General features: G+C 43.7%; 1 protein-coding gene across 1 annotated transcript in view; it reads left to right on the forward strand.

Annotated features, from left to right (window-relative positions):
- Nucleotides 1–23454, forward strand: part of RP1L1 (RP1 like 1) — a 34732-nt gene that overhangs the window by 1105 nt on the left and 10173 nt on the right. The window lies entirely within an intron of this gene.

Consider the following 23454-nt stretch of genomic DNA (forward strand, 5'->3'; position numbering starts at 1 on the left):
ACTTAGAGGTTACTTCCATCGGAGATGTTTCTAGCATTATATGCCAAAATGCCTTATAGAGACTTGTAAAGAAAGTGGGGGCAGCCACCTATGGGAATTTTAGAGGTCCGCTTTGCCCCCCACTTAGGATAAAGAGAGCCTTACGTTCATGTGTCTTTCCCCATTGTATGCGTAAATGCAATACACTACAATATACACAGCCACATGCAAAGATGGCCACCTGTAAAATTCATATACATTTTTCTGGAGTAATGAAAAGGGGTTAAGGTACCCGATTCTCATACTATGTATGGGGGACACGGAGATGACTGTGCACCACAACTCTTTTCTTTGTTATGTTAAGTACATGCAAACAGACACCAAAAAGTAAGCATTTCTGTGACCAGGTGGTTAGGGGCCACACAGAATGGAATGGTGGGCAGGTTGTAACCCCTGGCATAGAAAATTCACTATATAAAAAGCTTATATCAATCATTTGCTTCAGTAAAAGTCAGAGGCGTAGCTAGGGTTTTGGTTCGGGGGGGAGTGCCGAAGCTTCTGAGTGGCCCCTAACCAGGTAACCTTGATTATAATTGGGTGACGCACCCTAATAGTGGAGGAGAACCTCAGCAGATGACCGCGCTGTAACTGAAGATAATCTCTATATAAAGACCAACAAGGATATTACCGCCATATGGTCAGTGGTAGATACCAGTCCTACAGAACATATAAGAGATCCCAGCACAGTTACAGACAATGTCTTACCACTGACGTTCTTTCTGATGGAATTGTTCATTTTTCCCGCCTTTTCCATCTGGCCCAGACCGACATGACAACTTCTTCCAGCTACAACTCGTCTGCAGAGAATGCAACAAAGACACATTTCACTTCTCATATTCCAGCCCCATCATCATCTATTCCCAACCTGCACAAACTCCTCATCCTGCTGATACCCCAATATTGAGCCGCTGCTGCCATATGTGTCCCTATTACTGCACCTGATACCCCAATACTGAGCCTCTGCTGCCATATGTGTCCCTATTACTGTCCCTGATACCCCAATACTGAGCCGCTGCTGCCGTATGTGTCCCTATTACTGCCCCTGATACCCCAATACTGAGCCTCTGCTGCCATATGTGTCCCTATTACTGTCCCTGATACCCCAATACTGAGCCGCTGCTGCCGTATGTGTCCCTATTACTGCCCCTGATACCCCAATACTGACCTGCTGCTGCCATATGTGTCCCTATTACTGCTCCTGATACCCCAATACTGAGCCGCTGCTGCCGTATGTGTCCCTATTACTGCCCCTGATACCCCAATACTGAGCTGCTGCTGCCGTATGTGTCCCTATTACTGCCCCTGATACCCAAATACTGAGCCGCTGCTGCCGTATGTGTCCCGATTACTGCACCTGATACTTCAATACTGAGCCGCTGCTGTCGTATGTGACCCTATTACTGCACCTGATACCCCAATACTGAGCCGCTGCTGCCGTATGTGTCCCTATTACTGCCCCTGATACCCAAATACTGAGCCGCTGCTGCCGTATGTGACCCTATTACTGCCCCTGATACCCCAATACTGAGCTGCTGCTGCCGTATGTGTCCCGATTACTGCACCTGATACTTCAATACTGAGTCGCTGCTGCCGTATGTGTCCCTATTACTGCCCCTGATACCCCGATACTGAGCCGCTGCTGCCGTATGTGTCCCTATTACTGCCCCTGATACCCCAATACTGAGCCGCTGCTGCCGTATGTGTCCCTATTACTGCCCCTCCTGTGTGTTACTGACGGGTTGATCTCTTAAAATGACATCTAAATGATTGCTTTCTGTCCTTCACATTACTATGTGCCTTCTAAATTCTAAAGTAACCCTCTATAATATAGTAATGCGGGTGCAAGTGCCCTAGAAAACAGTGCCCATATTTTTCCCCCTAGAAAGTAGTAATGCCCTGTGTGCCCCTTTGATAGTCACAGTAACCTGAGTTCCTGAGTCTCCCCTGTACAGCTCCCCTATACACAGCATGATGGTCTCTTATACATAACATGATGCCTCCTCAATGTATAGTACCACCCACACAGTATACTGACCCCTTAGTAGCCCCCAAACTGTTTGATGGCTCCAACACTATAATCCCCACACTGTACGATGGCCCCCTCACTGTAATTTTAACACTGTATGATGCCCCCCTAGATAGCCTCCATATAGTATAATGCACCAGATAGTCCTAAATGTAGTATAATGCACTACCCATAAGCCTCCATATAGTATAATGCACTCCCCATAAGCCTCCATATAGTATAATGCACTCCCCATAAGCCTCCATATAGTATAATGCACTCCCCATAGCCTTTTCTATATTGTATAATGCACCCCCCATAGGCAGACTTTATAGCACAAGGCAGCACCCATAGGCAGACTCTATAGTATAAGGCACCACCCCATAGGCAGACCCTGTAGTATAAAGCAGCATCCCCATATGCAGACCCTGTAGTATAAGGCAGCACCCCCATAGGCAAACCCTGTAGTATAAGGCAGCAACCCACAGGCAGACCCTATAGTATAAGACCGCACCCCCATAAGCAGACCCTTTAATATAAGGCAGCACCCCTATAGGCAGACTCTGTAGTATAAGGCAGCACCCCTATTGGCAGACCCTGTAGTATAAGGCAGCACCCCTATACTCAGACCCTGTAGTATAAGGCAGCACCCCTTTAGGCAGACCCTGTAGTATAAGGCAACACCCCTATAGGCAGACCCTGTAGTATAAGGCAGCACCCCTATAGGCATGCCCTGTAGTATAAGGCAGCACCCCTATTGGCAGACCCTGTAGTATAAGGCAGCACCCCTATACTCAGACCCTGTAGTATAAGGCAGCACCCCTATAGGCAGACTCTGAAGTATAAGTCAGCCCCCATAAAAAAATAAATACTCACCTCTTCTTCCTGGTTCCTCCGCAGCTCTGAGCGCCTTGCTCATCTCCTGACAGCGGGCGCTGGTTAGTGACATCATCGCGCCCGCTGTCGGTGACATCAGACGCTGACATGGGGATGATGGGAGAAGGAGCATAGCACTCCTTCTCCCATCAATGCGATCAGCTGTATCGGCTAAATGCCGGTACAGCTGACCTTGCGATGACGGGCGGGGGGCCCACTGCTGGCACCGGGGCCCTCCCGCCTACTCAGGGGCCAGGCGGCAGAGCAGTGAGATCGATTCTCCCTGCTCTGCCGCAGAATGTAGCAGTTACAGTAGCATAGCTCTAGGTGGGCCCCCTCAGAGCGCGGGGCCCTGGGCGACTGCTCCCTCTGCCCCCCGGTTTCTACACTACTGGTAAAAGTAGTTATTACAGCTTAGATTTTTGTCAGCTAGGTGCATGGGGGACATTCCTAACTTCACATATAGCGCTCATACATATCTTTTGTTGCACACCATGGTATATTATGGGTAGAATGGGCCAGAGAAGGAGTGAACACTGTCAGTGGATGGATGTGTAAGTCTGCGTTGTAGAATAAATTGAAAAAAAATTAAGCTTTTTTTTACACCACTTGCAAATCATCGTAAATAATATGTTCATTGATTTGTATGGGTTGTTACGATTACAGCGATATATAATATGTACCGTACTTGTTTTTTACCGGTTTGTGACATTTTTTTCTTATAAAAATGTGATCATTAATTTTTTTATCCATTATTATTTTTTAGTAACTTTATAGGAGAAAATCCACAGCTTTTACTTAAGTTTTTTTATTTTTTGGTGAAAGTACCGTATTTAGAGATGTCCTGATATATAAAGATGTACAGTACTCTATGTGCAGGTATAATACTCCTGCAAAGATAGAGAATACCATTTAGATCTTTGGGTAGAGAAAATTCACTTACACATAATAGTGAAGCCTTTGCCTCACTGTTAGTGTTTCTGCCTTTTATGCTACAAGGTCCTAAGTAAGACCATCTGGAAGAATAAATAAATATAAATAAAAAATAAGTAAAGAAACAACATAGAGATGACATATAGTTGATAAGTTATCTGGGTACCCTCCCATACGGGCTCCTGTGTACAGGGCCCTGCACATGTAGTATGTCCACCCCTGGATAGATACAGTGCCTTGAAAAAGTATTCACACCCTCATGAAATTGTCTACATTTTTTCACCTTACACCCACAAGCTTAAATGTATCTTGTTTGGATTTTATGTGATACCATCGCAAAATGGCAAGTATTTGTAATGTGTAAAGAAAATGATACATGGTTTTCTAATTGTTTTAGAAATATAAATATGAAAATTGCGATTTGCATTAGTATTCAGCCTCCCTAAGTCAATACTTTGTAGGACCAATACTTTGAATATCCTTTGACCTAATCCATCCAATGTAACTCTGGCAATATGTTTAGGGTCGGTGTCCAGCTGGAAGGTGAACCTACACCCCAGTCTATAGGCTTTAGTAGTCTTTAACAGGTTCTCCTTTATTTAGCCCCAGACATCTTCCCATCAACTCTGACCAGCTTCCCTGTCCCTGCTGAAGAAAAGCCTCCCCACAGTATGATGCTGCCACCACCATGTGTGACGGTGGGGATGGTGTTTTTTTGATGATGTACAGTGTTAGTTTTCCACCATACATAGAATTTAGTATTTAGCTCAAAATGTTCTCCTTTTGTCTAATTTGAGTAGAGCCCCTTCTTCCAAATGCCACGTAGAGGACACAGCTAGCATGTGGAAAATAGGTGCTCTGGTCAGATGAGACAAAAATAGAACATTTTGGGCTAAATGCAAAGCACTATGTGTGGTGAAAAACTAACGCTACATATCACCTTGAAAAACACCATCCCCACCATCTAACATGGTGGCAGCTGCATCATAGTGTGGGAAGGCTTTTCTTCAGCACGGACGGGGAAGATGTAAGGAGCAAAATACTGGTCAATCTTAGAGGCAAATTTGTTAGAGGCTGCAAAAGACTAGAGACTAGGGCCTACGTAGGTTCACTTTGCAGTAGGACAATGACCCTATACATCCTGCCAGAGCTACAATGGAGGGTTTAGATCAAAGCATACGGCCCAGTCACAGTCCAGACCTAAATCCCATTGAGAATCTGTGGCAAGACATGAAAACTGCTGATCACAGAGGTCTCCATGCAATCTCACCGAGCGAGAGCGAGTGTGCAAAGAAAAAGGAGCAAAAATGTCACCTCTAGATGTGCAAAGCTGGGAGACACAGACCCAAAAACACTGCAGCCATAATTGCAGACAAAGATGATCCAGCAATATTGACTCCGGAGGACTGAATAGAAATGAACCTCACAATCTTAAGATTCATATTTGTAAAATAGTTAGAAAACCCTGTATTCATTCTTTTACACGTCACAAATACTTGTAACTTAGAGTTGGTCTATCACATGAAATCCCAATAAAATACATTTGAGTTTGTGGGCGCAATGTGAAAAACTGTAGAAAAGTTCATGGAGTTTGAATACTTTTTCAAGGCACTTTAGATGCGATATAGATGATGAGATCTTGATTGCACACTTCTAGTGAATAGTTGTATAGTTGTATCACTCCTTCCTGCCATCATGTGACAACTCATCACGCTGCTCAGGAACAAGGAAGACATTATCAGATTAGACATCATTAACTGCTAATCAGGCTTTGCTCTATCGGGTTTGGCCTAGTCACATTGTCATCCATTGTGCGAAGGATGGGTCCTGCTCATCTCTGTACCAGGTTTTCTGTAGGTTCCATCTAGCACAAGAAAATATTAACTCTTGCTCATTTTAGCAAAGAATTGCAGATTGCCAGAAATACAATTCTCAAGCTTCTTGCCATCGCAGCCAGTTTTCACCTTTATGTCAGACCATTTTGTTTTTGCTTTTTTATTTTTTGTGTTCCATGAGCGATAAGTTTTTTTGTTGTTTTTTGTGGCATATTTGTTTTAAAAGGTAACTTCAAATCTCAAAGAGACAGAAGAATATGGGAATGATGATGACCTTTGACAGTCTTAGTGCAGGAATGAATGTGTCACATGGATTTATGTCTTTTTACATCAACTAAGGAACTAAGGAATTTGCCCCTCAGACCATGTGGGGTCATCACAACAGAACCAGACCCCAATCAGAGGACAATAAAACATTCCCTATCTAAGAACTGGTCCAATATTTATGGACATAACTGTTTATAACCCATGGTAATTCTGCTTCATGTCACCTGTCTTATCCATGGTATTTTTTTTCTGTGATGTTTTGTGCATAAATATGTGATTCTCCAGAATTTCTTTTAGTCAATGCCTGATGAAGAGGCCTGAGTAGTCTCGAAAGCTTGCAATTTGTTACCATCTTTTCAGTTAGTCATTAAAAGGTATCAACCACTGAGGACTCTCAATTCTAAATATTTTTGTAGTTATAAGAGCGCTTATTTTTTTAGGGGAGACTGAGTTCTATGTTTCAGTTGCATTATTTTCGGGTTCTCATAATCATTTTTTAGCTAGGTTGGCATATTCTGAGAGCTATACGTTTCACAATTTTCCATCAGTGGAGCTGTATAAGGGCTTAATTTTGTTATATTGAATGTCGATACGATTATGTTGATGCCCAATCTATTACTTTTTCTTTAAGTTTTACAAATTTTCTTTCTCAAAATTGTCACTTCTTTGGGGGGTCGTCATATTCTAACAGCCATAACTTTTCCCTTTTTTACTCTCATAGAACCATATCAGGGCTTGTTTTTTTGAGTAACAAGTGGAAGTATTTATTGGTACAATTTTGGATTACATATGACCTTTTGACCACTTTTTATTTAAGTTTTTTTTTTTAGCCAACATTAACAAAATGGGCAATTATGGCCCAGTGTTTTTTTTTTTGTACGACGTTCAATGTATGGAATGAAAACTGATACTGTTTTATGGTATGAGTTCATTATAAAGGCTATGTGCACACGTTGCGGATTTTGATGCGGATCCGCAGCATTTTTGGACGCGCGGAATTGCATCAAATCTGCAGTGTAGTGCACAAGCAATGGTAGTCAATGGGAAATCTAGAATTGGTGTGCACATGCTGCGGAAAAATCTGTGCGGATTTGCAGTGTTTTATTTTCTGCAGCATGTCAATTCTTTTTGTGGATCTGAAACGTTTCGGCACCCATTGACTTCCAGCGAGTCAGTCAAATCCGGAGCAAAACCGCAGGTGTAAAAAGATCTGCGGATTTGCTGCGGCGCTAAGTGCGAAAAACTCTGCAGAAAGACAGGAGGAAGAGTGTGTGGGCAGTGACTGTGTGAGCGGAGAAGATGTGCGTGTCTGTCTGCGGGTGTCTGTGGAGGTCTGCTGGTGTGTGCGCGGCTGTGTGTGTGTCTGTGTGTAGGCAGGCATCGTCCGATGGGACTACTAGTCCCATCGGTCTATGTCTGCTATCACATAGAACAGTGACAGCATTAACCGATGATGGGATAGTAGTCTCATCATCCGGCCTCTGTGTTCAATATTAAAAAAAAAAAACAAACACATATACACATACAGTACATAAATATACACATACAGTACATATATACACATACAGTACATACTCACCAAACAGCTAATCCCCGACGCCCTCGATCGCCTGCAAAAAAATAAAATAATAAACTAACAGTATACTCCATGTTCCGATGTAATCCATTTAATAACGATTGTCCCATGATGATCTCCTGTGCCGAGCTGTCATTTCGGGAGATGTGACTGCTCTACAAGGCTCCAGTGATACAGTGACCAGAGGTGATCCTCCCGCAGTGGATCATTCTGCCGCCTATAGGTAACCAGAGTTCGTCCTGTCACTTGCAGCACCGCTGCGTGAGAAAATTCTCACGCAGCGGTAGTGCCGTAAAGTGAAAGCACGAACTCCGATGATGCACTGCGGGAGCATTATCTCCGGTCAGTATGTCATCGGAGGCCGCCGTAAAGTAGTCACATCTCCCGATGTGACTGCTCTACACAGGAGATCGTCGTGGGACACCCGTTATTATATGGATTAAATTGGAACAGGAAGTATTTGTGTTGGTTTATTATTTTATTTTTTTTGCAGGAGAACAAGGGCGTTGTAGGAATTAGGAGTACAATAAAGATGAGAAACTGTGTTGTGTTTTATTTAATTAAAATACTTTATTCTGGCTGTGTCTTTATTTAACCCCTTAGCCAGGGCCGTATTTAGAGTTTCTGCTGCCCTAGGCACTTTTAGTGCTGCCTCCCCCATTGGTGAGTATGACACTATCCGCAGTGACTTTGGCAAGAATCGCTGATGTGAAAGTCGCCTTTTGCAGCAGATCCGGCAGTTTTTCTGCATCTGCCGCGTAACGGATCACTTACGGCAACACTGCGTTTGGTTTCATTCATTCCCTATGGGATTTGCGGTACTTGCTGTGATCTGGGAAATGCGGTACCATACCCCCAACTTTTGAAGAAGGGAAAAAGGTGTAAAGGTTGCGGCGCACTACGTGCGCCGCGGCAAATTTTGGGCCACGCCTCTGACCACACCCATTTCACAACTAATCACACCCATATCCAAGTCCCAACCACACCCATTCAGCACTGCTGATCACACTGTTTCATATACAATAATTAAAGCCAAAAAAATATGGCCACGCAGTGCTCCATACTGTATAATGGCTACGCAGTGCTCCACATACTGTATAATGGCCCTACATGATGCTCCATACTGTATAATGGCCACACAGTGCTCCATACTGTATAATGACCTCACATGATGCTCCATACTGTATAATGACCTCACATGATGCTCAATACTGTATAATGACCTCACATGATGCTCCATACTGTATAATGGCCACACAGTGCTCCATACTGTATAATGGCCACACATGATGCTCCATACTGTATAATGACCTCACATGATGCTCCATACTGTATAATGACCTCACATGATGCTCAATACTGTATAATGACCGCACATGATGCTCAATACTGTATAATTACCACACATGATGCTCAATACTGTATAATGACCGCACATGATGCTCCATACTGTATAATGACCGCACATGATGCTCCATACTGTATAATGACCGCACATGATGCTCCATACTGTATAATGACCGCACATGATGCTCCATACTATATAATGGCCGCACATGATGCTCCATACTGTATAATGACCCCACATGATGCTCCATATTGTATAATGGCCATGGCTCATATCCCCCTCCCCTCCTCCTGTATGCATGGCTCATAATTCCCCCCCTCCCTCCCTATGCATGGCTGATGGCGCTCATAATTCCCCCCCTCCCTATGCATGGCTGATGGCGCTCATAATTCCCCCCCCCTCCCTATGCATGGCTGATGGCGCTCATAATTTCCCCCCCTTCCCCATGCATGGCTGATGGCGCTCATAATCCCCCCCCTCCCTATGCATGGCTGATGGCGCTCATAATTCCCCCCCCTCCCCATGCATGGCTGATGGCGCTCATAATTCCCCCCCCCTCCCCGTGCATGGCTGATGGCGCTCATAATTCCCCCCCCTCCTTATGTATGGCTGATGGCGCTCATAATTCCCCCCCTCCCTATGCACGGCTGATGGCGCTCATAATTCCCCCTCCCCCCCATGCATGGCTGATGGCGCTCATAATTCCCCCCCCTCCCCATGCATGGCTGATGGCGCTCATAATTCCCCCCCCTCCCTATGCATGGCTGATGGCGCTCATAATTCCCCCCCCCTCCCTATGCATGGCTGATGGCGCTCATAATTCCCCCCCCTCCCCATGCATGGCTGATGGCGCTCATAATTCCCCCCCCCTCCCTATGCATGGCTGATGGCGCTCATAATTCCCCCTCCCCCCTCCCTATGCATGGCTGATGGTGCTCATAATTCCCCCCCCCTCCCCATGCATGGATGATGGCGCTCATAATTCCCTCCCCTATGCATGGCTGATGGCGCTCATAATTCCCCCTCCCCCCCCTCCCTATGCATGGCTCATCTCTCCACCCCCTCCTTCTCCCGGGCCATCTTGCATGGCGCGGGTGGCTTCCCATCCTCCCCCCGCCCCCCGTCCCGTCCCTCATACTCACCTGTCAGCTGCCTGTCTGTCCCACACGCCGCGCCGACATCCCTCTGGCTCCGGCTCTGTCCCGCAGCGCCTTCGTCCTGAGTGAGCGGTCATGTGGTACCGCAAATTAAGGTCATGAATATGCGCATATTCATGACCTTAATTAGTGGTGCCACGTGACAGCTCACTCAGGACGCGCTACAGACGCTGAGACCAGGCATCGCTGGAGCAGGTGAGTATCCTCTTCAGGGAGGGTGGGTGGGACTCGGAGACTTGGAGGTGGGGGGACTCAGAGGTGGGGGCCTTGGGGGGGGGCGGGGCCGTCGGGCGCGTTTTTGACCCGGGCCGGGACTTATAAAAAAAAACAAAAAAAACACACCTTGCTCAGGTGCCGCCCCCCGCAATGTCGCCGACCTAGGCACGTGCCCTCGCGTGCCTAGTGGCAAATACGGCCCTGCCCTTAGCAACTATAGGATTAGTAATGGATAGATGTCTTATTGACGCCTCTCCATTACTAAGCCGTGTGCTTGATGTCACCTGACAATACAAAGGTGACATCAACCCCACGACTATTACCCCACTTGCCACCGCTACAGGGCAAGTGGGAAGAGAGAGGCTAAGTGCCGGAATTGGCGCATCTTAGAGATGTGCCATTTCTGGGGCGGTTGAGAGCTGGTGTTGGTAGCCGGGGGGCAATATCCATGGACCCTTCCTAGGCTATTAATATCAGCCCGCATATGTCTGCATAGTCTTTTCTGGTTATTAATTATAGAAGGACCCCACATAATTTTTTTGAAGGGCTCCCCTATTTTAATAGTCAGTAAAGGCTAAGTATACAGCTGTGAGCTTATATTACTAGCCTGGGAAGCTCCATGGGTATTACCCCCTTCCCAGGTTATAAACATTGGCTTCCAGTCACTGGCTTTCCCTCTCTGGTTTGGAAAATTGCGCAAGAGCCCACCCCATTTTTTCCATTTTTTTAAAATTAAACAGCTATTGCGTTTAAGACCGGGGTCATACTTGCGAGAAACTCGCACAAGTCTCGCACCTCAATACCCGACACACGGGACCAGAGTGTGCGGCTGCATGTATTTCTATGCAGCTGAATGCTCCGGTCTGAGTGCCGGCGGCAATGCCGGGTAATGAGGTGCCAGACTTATGCGAGTTTCTCGCAGGTGTGACCCCGGCCTAAATCAAATTTTGTGCATGTGTGTCTTTAGTTAACTCTTTATGTACCATTTTATTATATTTATTACTAAACATCGGGCCTGATATTATCTATCTATATCTATTTATAGATATATCTATCTATAGAGATATCTATCTATCTATCTATAAATATATCTATCTATTATCAATCTATAGATCTATCTATCTATCTATCTGTGTGTGTAAACATTATTCTTCAATGGAGGCTGTAAAAGAAGAGGTTAGACAAAGAAATGACATCACAATTCTTTTTTTTGTTAAATAATATATCTTTATTTAGCTTACAAAAATGCATACAAATCCGCATGAAAAAAAACACATGAAAATCCGCATCAAATCCACATAAAAATGCATAAAAAACACATCAAAAACGCGCAGAGTTTTAACTGTATTTTCTGCCAAGAGAGGAAGAATTCCACATGCAATTTGTGCACATAGCCTGAATGTGGTGATACCAAATATATGACTTCTTCTAGGGGATTGTATTTTTTTTTTCTACAGATATACCATATTTTTATTATGAAAACCGTAATTTTATTATTTTAATTTTTTTTATTCTTAAAAACATATTTTTTCTTTTTATACTACTTACTGGTCCCACAAAGGGATTAGACTGATAATACATTGTAGTACTTATGTAGTGCAGTGCAAATGACATAAAAATTAGCATTTTGGCAAATGTGAATTTTCTAATATTTGAGTAGAATTTAATTCCATATATATTCTCTCATCAAACCATGAGTACGGACTGATGCAATGTGGAAAATGTCGGCCATACTATATTCATGTGCTCCATGTGGACTTTAATATGTTCTGAGTTTTCCCAATGAGCTCTCTGGATGCTGGATTATGTGTTTCAGTTTATTGTTGCCCTGTCTTGATGCTTTTATGCCAGGGAGGGACTCTTTTGTTAGTTGTGTAAGCTGACAATATTTGCTTTATTTTGTTTATGTTTTAATAAACCATTTTAGGTGTATTCTTTATTATTGGTATACTAGATGGTGGCCCGATTCTAACGTATCGGGTATTCTAGAATATGTTGGTAGTATATAGCACTGGCTACGTACTATATTGCAGTGACGTAGTATATAACACAGTCGTCGTAGTATATAACATAGCTATGTAGTATATAACATAGCCACGTAGTGTATTGCACAGGTATGTTGTATATTGGTCAGCCACGTAGTATATAGCAGAGCCACGTAGTATATTGTAGAGCCACGTAGTATATTGCACAGGCACGTAGTATATTGCACAGCCACGTAGTATATAACACAGTCACATAGTGTATTGCACAGCTATGTAGTATATTGGTCAGCAACATAGTATATAGCATAGCCACGTAGTATATAACATAGCTACTCATGTTGTATATTGCACAGTCATGTTGTATATTGCCCAGCTACATAGTATATAGCACAGAAATGTAGTATATAACAGAGCCCACGCAGTATGTAACACAGCCCACGTAGTATATAGCAATGTGGGCACTATATGCGTGGTTAAAAAAGACTTAAAATAAAAAATAAACATATACTCACCTTCCGAAGACCCTTTGAAGTCCTGGCGCCTGTGTGCGGTGCACGCGGCAACGTCCTGTCCCAGGGTTGGTATGAGCGCAGGACCTGTGATGACGTCGTGGTCACATGACCGTGACGTCATGGCAGGTCCTTCTCACATAGCATCCTTGGCACCGGAACCTGCCGCTTGCACTGCCGAGGACAGCGCGCGACGTCAGAAGGTGAGAATAACCTTTTTTTTATTATTATTATTTGTAACATTAGATCTTTTTACTATTGATGCAGCATACGCAGCATCAATAGTAAAAAGTTGGTCACACAGGGTTAATAGCTGCGTTAACAGAGTGCGTTACACCGCGGTCCGTTAACGCTGGCATTAACCCTGTGTGAGCGCTCAGCGTTGACTGAAGGGCACTAAAGCAGTGGCCATTTCGCTGCCAGACTATGGCCGTCGCTGATTGGTCGTGGCAATGGTCGTGGGCGTTTTGCCACAACCAATCAGCGACTTGGATTTCCATGACAGACAGAGGCCGCAACCAATGAATATCTGTGACAGACAGACAGAAAGACAGACAGACGGAAGTGACCCTTAGACAATTATATAGTAGATATTTTTGTAAGTAAACAGGAAAATTACGTTTTTTTTGAACTTTTAATGTCCCTATTGTACATATTTGAATATATTTTAGAACGCTTTTCATTTATTTTAAATCCCCTGAGGCACTTGATCATGTGATCGCTTGTACAATAAACTGTAATACATCTGCATTGCCGTTTATTGTCCTGTTCCTTTTTTTCTGCCAAGGGAATTTGGGTCTTTATAACCTTAGTCACGGGGCGTACAAAATCATCAACCTGAGAAGGACACTGCTACTTTTGGTCAAACATTTAATTAACTCCCCGTAATGTGAAGGCTGGAGCTGCTTCTCTATAGTGCGGCCGTGATGTTATGTTGTAATCATCACTGCTCACCTAACATTTATAGAACTCAAGCAGTGGGAGGTCTGCAGTATATACATCATATAGGAGACCCAGAGACTGCTGTATGTACATAACATAGGAGACACAGAGACTGCTGTAAATACATCACATATGAGACACCGAAACTGCTGTAAATACATCACATAGGAGACACAGACTGCTGTATATACATCACATAGGAGACACCAAGACTGATGTATATGCAACACTTAGAAGACACCAAGACTGCTGTATACACATCACTTAGGAGACACCGAGACTGCAGTTCATACATCTCATAGGAGATACTAGGCCTGCTGTTGTTGAGGGAGGATCTAAAGTGATCCTTCACAGTTGACTCAGTGATTTCCAGATTAATCTACAGGGCGTTGCCGGCAACTGAAAATGACCAGACGGAGACTCGTGCCTCTGTGTGGGGGATCGAGCAGATCTCTGGGCCCCGTTTATTGTCTGACTTTTCATAGTCATAGAAATTATACTTCAACCAATCAGCATAAGAACACGTTCACAGTTCTTAACCTATAAGAATACAGGAAAAACTTAACCCATGAGGATACAGGAAAAATGGGAACTACAGATATGGTCATGTCTTTTTGGCATAGAAAAACATATTAACAGATGCCTCAGCCTTGTATAGCGATACCCCCACGAGTCTCTTATCTGGCTCACTTGAGTTAGAATACTCAAGGTCTTTATACCAATTATGAACCATAGACTAGCTGAATAACAAAATATTATCTTCGTGAGAAACAGGACAGTTATTTCATAGCAGCTGTAATCTTCTACCTAAGTAAATAACAGAATTTATCTTTAACCAAAAACAAAATGGAGTCAAAGCACAAAATGGAGAATCTTTCATAATTTGTTCCTTCACACTGTATTTGCATCACATAGGAAACACCAAGACTGCTGTATATACATCAAATAGGAGACGCGAACATTGCGCTATATACATCACTTAGGAGACATGGAGACTGCTGTTTATACATTACATAGGATGCACTGGAACTAGTGCATATACAGCACATAGGAGACACCACAAATCCTATATATACTTCATAAAGGAGACATGGAAACTGCTGTATATACATCACATGGGAGACACGGACAATGCAGTATATGCATCACATAGGAGTCACTGAGACTGCTGTATATGCATCACATAGGACTGGAGACACTGAGGCTTATGTGTATACATCACATAGGAGACACGTAGACTGCTGTTTACACATTACATAGGATACACTGTAACTGATACACATACATCATATAGGAGACACCACGGCTGCTGTATATACATCACATAGGAGACACGGACACTGCTGTATATACATCACATAGGAGACACCAAGACTGCTGTAAAAACATCAAATAGAAGACACCAAGACTGCTGTATAGTCATCATATAGACGAACCTGACACTGTTGTATATACATCACATAGGAGTCGTTGAGACTGCTGTATATGCATCACATAGGAGACACTGTGGCTTATGTGTATACATCACATAGGAGACACGTAGACTGCTGTTTATACATTACATAGGATACACTGTAACTGATACACATACATCATATAGGTGACACCACAAAAGCTGTATATACGGAACATCACATAAGAGACACCAAGACTGCTGTATAGACATCACATAGGAGAACTGGACACTGCTGTATATACATCACATAGGAGTCATTGAGACTGCTGTATATGCATCACATAGGAGACACTGTGGCTTATGTGTATACATCACATAGGAGACACGTAGACTGCTGTTTATACATTACATAGGATACACTGTAACTGATACACATACATCATATAGGTGACACCTGTTATGACCTGGTGGTTAGGAGCACCCGACCTGATAGTTAAACTCATACAGGACGAGCTTTGGGATGTGGGAGCTCTGCTGACCGCAAGCCCTAATCCTATCACACACACTAAAAATAGCCGTGGAGCGCTCCTGACGCTCCCTAGGCGCCTCGTCACAGCCTCAGAGCTAGCTAGCCCTAGAGATAGAAAATAAAGCCTACCTTGCCTCAGAGAAATTCCCCAAAGGAATAGGCAGCCTCCCACATATTATGACTGTGAGAAAAGATGAAAGTCACAAACGCAGAAATGAAATAGGTTTCAGCAAAGAGAGGCCAGACTTACTAAATAGACAGAGGATAGGAAAGGTAACTTTGCGGTCAGCACAAAAACCTACAAAAGACCACTCAGAGTGTGCAAAAAGACCTCTGCACCGACTCACGGTGCGGGGGGGGGGGGGGCACTCTGCATCCCAGAGCTTCCAGCTAGCAAGACAAAATCAGGATAACCAGCTGGACAAAGAAACAATGAGCAAAAATAACAATAAGGAGCTTAGCTTCTGCAGGAGAAGACAGGTCACCAGGCAGATCCAGGAGCGAACTGAACCAATGCTAAAACATTGACAGCTGGCATGGAGTACCGATCTGAGTGGAGTTAAATAGAGAAGCCAACCAAAGGATAAACCACGTCACCTGTGTAAGGAACCTCAGAAGCAGCAGCTTCACTCATAGCCACCAGAGGGAGCCCATAGACAGAACTCGCCGAAGTACCATTCACGACCACAGGAGGGAGTTCGACAACAGAATTCACAACAGACACCACAAAAGCTGTATATACGGAACATCACATAAGAGACACCAAGACTGCTGTATAGACATCACATAGGAGAACTGGACACTGCTGTTAATACATCATATTCTGTGTATACATCACATAGGATAGATTGGAGATAATTCATATACAGAACATAGGATACACTGGGGCTGGTACATATATATCACATTGGAGATACTGGGCCTGATGTACACTGATCAAAAAAATAAAGGGAGCAGTAAAATCCCACATACTAGATATCACTGAATGAAATATTCCAGTTGTAAATCTTTATTCATTATATAGTGGAATGCGTTGAGAACCGTAAAACCTAAAAATGATCAATGTAAATCACAACTAGTATCCCATGGACGTCTGGAGTTGGAATGATGATCAAAATCAAAGTGGAAAATCAAATTTCAGGCTGATCCAACTTCAGTGGAAATGCCTCAAGACAAGGAAATGATGCTCAGTAGTGTGTGTGGCCTCCACGTGCCTGTATGACCTCCCTACAACACCTGGGCATGCTCCTGATGAGGCGGTGGATGGTCTCCTGAGGGATCTCCTCCCAGACTTGGACTAAAGCATCCGCCAACTCCTGGACAGTCTGTGGTGCAACGTGACGTTGGTGGATGGAGTGAGACATGATGTCCCAGATGTGTTCAATTGGATTCAGGTCTGGGGAACGGGCAGGCCAGTCCATAGCTTTAATGCCTTCATCTTGTACGAACTGCTGACACACTCCAGCCAGTTGAGGTCTAGCATTGTCCAGCATTAGGAGGAACCCATGGCCAACCGCACCAGCATATGGTCTCACAAGGGGTCTGAGGATCTCATCTCGGTACCTAATGGTGGTCAGGCTACCTCTGGCGAGCACATGGAGGGCTGTGCGGCCCTCCAAAGAAATGTCACCCCACACCATTACTGACCCACTGCCAAACCGGTCATGCTAAAGGATGTTGCAAGCAGCAGATCGCTCTCCACGGTGTCTCCAGACTGTCACGTCTGCCATATGTGCTCAGTGTGAACCTGCTTTCATCTGTGAAGAGCACAGGGTGCCAGTGGTGAATTTGCCAATACTGGTGTTCTGTGGCAAATGCAAAGCATCCTGCACTGTGTTGGGCTGTGAGCACAACCCCCATGTGGACATCGGGCACTCAGAACATCCTCATGGAGTTGGTTTCTAACCGTTTGTGCAGACACATGCACATTTGTGGCCTGCTGGAGGTCATTTTGCAGGGCTCTGGCAGTGCTCCTCCTGTTCCTACCTTGCACAAAGGCTGAGGTAGGTGTCCTGCTGCTGGGTTTTTGCCCTCCTACGGCCCCCTCCACGTCTCCTGGTGTACTGGCCTGTCTCCTGTTAGCACCTCCAGCCTCTGGACACTAAGCTGACAGACACAGCAAACCTTCTTGCCACAGCTTGCATTGATGTGCCATCCTGGATGAGCTGCACTACCTGAGCCACTTGTGTGGGTTGTAGAGTCCATCTCATGCTACCACAAGTGTGAAAGCACAACCAACATTCAAAAGTGACCAAAACCAAAGCCAGAAAGCATTGGTACTGAGATGTGGTCTGTGGTCCCCACCTGCAGAACCACTCCTTTATTGAGGGGTGTCTTGATAATTGCCAATAATTTCCATCTGTTGTCTATTCCATTTGCACAACAGCATGTGAAATTGATTATCAATCAGTGTTGTTTGATTTACTTGGAATTATATTCTGTTGTTTAAGTGTTCCTTTTATTTTTTTGAGCAGTGTATATTAATTACACAGAAGACACTGGTGCTGGAGCATATACATTATATAGGAGATACTTGGACTGAAGCACATGCATCACATAGAAGACACTCGAGCTGGTACATATAAATCACACAGGATAAACTGGGATAGGAGCATATACATCACCTATGAGACACTGGTGCTGAAGCATATACATCACATAGACACTGGGGTGGGAGCATATGCATCACATAGGAGATGCTGGGGCTGGAACATATATATCACATAGGAGATGCTGTGGCTGGGACATATACATCACATAGGAGACGATGGGCCTGGTGCATATGCATTACAGGAGGCACTGCTACCTTCTTAATAGGAAGCAAATTGGAGCACAGAACACGCTAACACCGCCCGCAAAGAATGTCCTGAGACTGGTACTGACCAGAGTCAGTATGTAATACTTCATTGCATGCACCCCAATGTTCACAGTGTAAGGAGGAATTAAAGGGCCAGCAAAACTGGGCCTTCCAGCCCAAGCACTGCGGATTCGGGAATCCGTGTCCTTTGCAGGGATTAAAAGGTGTACAAAGATGGCAGATTTTGAGGCTTTTATTAGGCCACCGACTACCATCACAGCTAATCAGCATTCCTCAATGGGATAACAGAGTTTCTTGCCTCTGTTTAACTGCTTAGATGCCGTGGTCACAAGTGGCTTCCACAGCATGGTTCTGCAGTATTTTTGATTCTATCCTTACAGCAAGACCCATCTGTACATCAAATCTCTGCCAAAGTGGCATATGGATGGAGCTCAGCTCCTGAACCCACTTTGTACCACTCATTTTGGCTGTCAAGGTTGAGAGCTTGCTAAAGCCTTAAAGAGACAATCCAGGGCAACAGGCAGGGAGAAGTCGCCTGTCGGACTAGTCTCCAGCAAGGTTCGGTCCTGGCGGCTTTTAAAGTATGTTTTCCTCTGAATTGCCGCAGCATTTTAGAGTCAAACCTACCTGGTGAGATCATGCATCCAGCGCCTGATACATGCTGCCCATGGATTGAGTTCACTTTAAATTTCTTATGAAGAGGACATTTTTTTGATAACTTTTTAGGACTGTGTGGGAAATACAGAGAGCAGTACGATCAGAGCAAATACTATAAACTCCAAGCAGAGAGGACCATGACCGCGATAGCTTACTATGTAAGAGGAAAGAGATGGCAGTAAGCTTCTTATACCCTTGTGTACTGGATATAGGGTTGTCGCAGGTTATGTGATTCATAAGAGGGGACTCTTCAGGTCGCTTTTTTAAATTTGAAGGATGGGAAAAAGTCTTATATGCTGGGGTAATAAGTCCTTAAGTATGGGGAAGCACCGGAGAAATCATGGAGCCTCCCGGAAAAGAAATGAGACAAGGGAAGAGAAGGCAAGAAGGTCTGATGAGGACTGCAGATTGCGTGTGATAGAAGGGGTAGATAAGGGCAAAGATGACTTCAGGCTCAGAGCGAATCATCTCATGCAGCTGCTGCACGATCCTCGCTCCGGAACCCAGGATTAATTCACCGGAAAGACTTTTTAGGAAAACATAAGCAATTTCTGGATTCTTCAAGAAAGTTGTACATTTCATTTGAAACCCCGTTTCAAACAATATATTGAACTTACTGATTATTTGTTACAAAGGAGCCTTCTGTTCTCTCTAACGTCCAGCTTTCTGGGGTAGCCTTTTTTATTTTATTGTGACTGTTGAACGACGACCTTACCAATTTGGATGTGGCATAAATGAAGAAACCGTAATAACCCATGTATAAAGTTGTGTCCTGGGGGTCGGGTTGTTGCAGGCAAAAAGCTTTTATGAAGAGACAAATTTTCTTTTGAAAGTACAAGGGTTCGAAAAAGTCTATAGTGTTGGGGTAATGCATTCTAGAGTATAGGGGAAGCACAGGATAAATCTTTGAGTTTTCAAGAGAGAAGGGATTGCAAGTGGAAATCAAGCAGCAGATAATGGCAAAGATATATGGAGTGGACAGTTTGTAGACCGCTTTGCATGTCATTGTGAGTGTTTTACAATATATATGTTGGACAATGCATAAAAGAGGTGATACAGGAAAGTGGGGACAGGTGGATTGGATGGGTGTAAAGGAATGATATAATAGGGGCTGCTGTAGTAATTTATGGGAGACATAACTAGGGCGTATAAAAGCATTTTTGTTGATGAAACAGCTCATATAAGAAATGTTTTTGTATGGAATGCAATATGTTATGAGCAAATCAGAATTTCATCACAGGGCTTAAATGTAGCTCTTCCACTACTGATCTTTGACCGTAGCAGGCACTGGTTATGTTTAGTTAATATAATTGCAATATGTTTGTCTGCAAACTTCATTCCTTCATTAATTTTCAGGCTCCTTGATAAGCAGTTTGTAACCTGATCAAAGTTTCAGATTTTTCTTTTGTGGAATGTAGCTTTCTCAGTAATATAGGATGGATGTGAGGCCCGTGTGTCTCCCCCAGTAATACAGGCTGAATGTGAGGTCTGTGTGTCTCTCCCAGTAATATAGGCTGTATGTAAGGTCTGTGTGTCTCCCCCAGTAATACAGGCTGGATGTGAGGTCTTGTGTCTCCCCCAGTAATATAGGCTGGATGTGAGGTCTGTGTGTCTCTCCCAGTAATATAGGCTGGATGTGAGGTCTGTGTGTATCTCCCAGTAATATAGTCTGGATGTGAGGTCTGTGTGTCTCCCCCAGTAATACAGGCTGAATGTGAGGTCCGTGTGTCTCCCCCAGTAATATAGGCTGGATGTGAGGTCTGTGTGTCTCCCCCAGTAATATAGGCTGGATGTGAGGTCTCTGTGTCTCCCCCAGTAATACAGGCTGAATGTGAGCTCTGTGTGTCTCCCAGTAATACAGGCTGAATGTGAGGTCTGTGTGTCTCCCCCAGTAATATAGGCTGGATGTGAGGTCTGTGTGTCTCCCCCAGTAATATAGGCTGGATGTGAGGTCTCTGTGTCTCCCCCAGTAATACAGGCTGAATGTGAGGTCCGTGTGTCTCCCCCAGTAATATAGGCTGGATGTGAGGTTTGTGTGTCTCTCCCAGTAATATAGGCTGGATGTGAGGTCTGTGTGTATCTCCCAGTAATATAGTCTGGATGTGTGGTTTGTGTGTCTCTCCCAGTAATATAGGCTAGAAGTGAGGTTTCTGATTATCGTCCAGTAATACAGTCTGGATCTGAGGTCGGTGTGTTTCCCCGTAATATAAGCTGGATGTGAGGTCTTTGTATCTCTTCCTATAACATTGGTTGGATCTTAGGTCCATGTGTCTCTCCTAGTAATATAGGATGGATATGTCTGAGCTCTGTGTGTCTATCCCAGTAATATAGTCTGGATGTGAGATTTGTGTGTGTGTGTCTCTCCGAGGAACATAGGCTGGATGTGAGGTCTGTGTGTATCTCTCAGTAATATAGGCTGGATGTGAGGTCTGTGTGTCTCTCCCAGAAATATAGGTTGGATGTGAGGTCTGTGTGTCTCTCTCAGTAATATAGGCTGGATGTGAGGTCTGTGTGTCTCTCCCAGTAATATAGGCTGGATGTGAGATCTGTGTCTCTCTCAGTAATATAGGCTGGATGTGAGGTCTGAGTGTCTCTCTCAGTAATATAGGCTGGATGTGAGGTCTGTGTGTCTCTCTCAGTAATATAGGCTGGATGTGAGGTCTGAGTGTCTCTCTCAGTAATATAGGCTGGATGTGAGGTCTGTGTGTCTCCCCCAGTAATATAGGATGGATGTGAGGTCTGTGTGTCTCTCACAGTAATATAGGCTGGATGTGAGGTCTGTATGTCTCTTCCAGTAATATAGGCTGGATGTGAGGTCTGTATGTCTCTTCCAGTAATATAGGCTGGATGTGAGGTCTGTGTCTTTCCCAGTAATATAGGCTGGATGTGAGGTCTGTGTGTCTCTTCCAGTAATATAGGCTGGATGTGAGATTTGTGTGTCTCTTCCAGTAATATAGGCTGGATGTGAGGTCTGTGTGTCTCCCCCAGTAATATAGGATGGATGTGAGGTCTGTGTGTCTCTCACAGTAATATAGGCTGGATGTGAGGTCTGTATGTCTCTTCCAGTAATATAGGCTGGATGTGAGGTCTGTATGTCTCTTCCAGTAATATAGGCTGGATGTGAGGTCTGTGTCTTTCCCAGTAATATAGGCTGGATGTGAGATCTGTGTGTCTCTTCCAGTAATATAGCCTGAATGTGATGTGTTTGTGTATTTCCCAGTAATATAGGTTGGATGTAATGCCTATGCGTATCCAGGAAGCTGCTGTCTCAATTAGCTCATATACCAGCACAGCCTCTATCCTGCACACATTTCCTTATTATTGGCTTTCCTGTTTATCTACAGCCTGTTTTCTCTCCCCTTTCTTAGACTAAATCTTCTTTCTACCCTCTCTAGCCTGTGGAAATCTGGGTACAACCACTGTCTCCTTTCTGTTGCTATCTCTAACGGAAGAATGGAGGTAGAGCAGAGAGATGTCACAAGTAGGAGCTCCGATAGATTGCTAACATTTTTGTATTTCACACAGTTAGATATAGGAATTACCGACATTGCGAAGCAGCAAAATAATGGAACATCTTTCATAAAAATTACTTCGGAAATTGTTTGACTACATTACTGAAGCAAATAAAAAATGTGCATGAAGAAGTACATAACCTTTAACCCCTGAAGGATCAGGTCATTTTTCATTTATGCTCTTACGTTTATCCTCTTCTACCAAAAAACAATAATTAATATTTTTCCATTCGCATGGCCATATTCAGAAGTTTGTAGATAAAAAATGTTGGTTTGTGTCACCGTTTTCTAAGACCCATAATATTTTTGTTTTTGTCATTGAAGCTGCGTGAGGTCTTGTTTTTTGCATGGCGATCTGACTATTTTGAAACCAAATTAGGGGTATATACGACATTTTGTTCACTTTTTACTTTATTTATTTTTTTAGGGAGCTGTGGTGATAGAAAAATTTGCAATTCTTGTTCTTTTGATTTTTTCTCTTCATGGCATTTAGCTTTTAGATTAATTGGACTGCTATGGACCAGGCAATATCAAATATATCAATTTTATTAATTTCTTTATTTATATTCAGTCCCTTTATTTCAATTATCAACTATTCTAATTTTTATATTTTTATGTTTTTTTTTTGTATTTTATTTTTAAACTTTTTGTTTTTACGTTTTGCTTTAATTTTTAGTCTTCCTAGGGGGCTTGAACCTTTGATTGATCTTAAAATATTTGCCGCACTATATAGTGTAAATTGTGGTCTCTTATAAAGTCCAGCATCTGGCTGAGCTTCATAGGAGGTCAAAGATGGCAACTATATAGTACCAAGAAGTTGCACACATTAGGTAGGCGTGCCAAAAGTAAGTTAT

The sequence above is a fragment of the Ranitomeya imitator genome, chromosome 5 (genome assembly GCF_032444005.1).
Source record: "Ranitomeya imitator isolate aRanImi1 chromosome 5, aRanImi1.pri, whole genome shotgun sequence".
Lineage (NCBI taxonomy): Eukaryota > Metazoa > Chordata > Amphibia > Anura > Dendrobatidae > Ranitomeya > Ranitomeya imitator.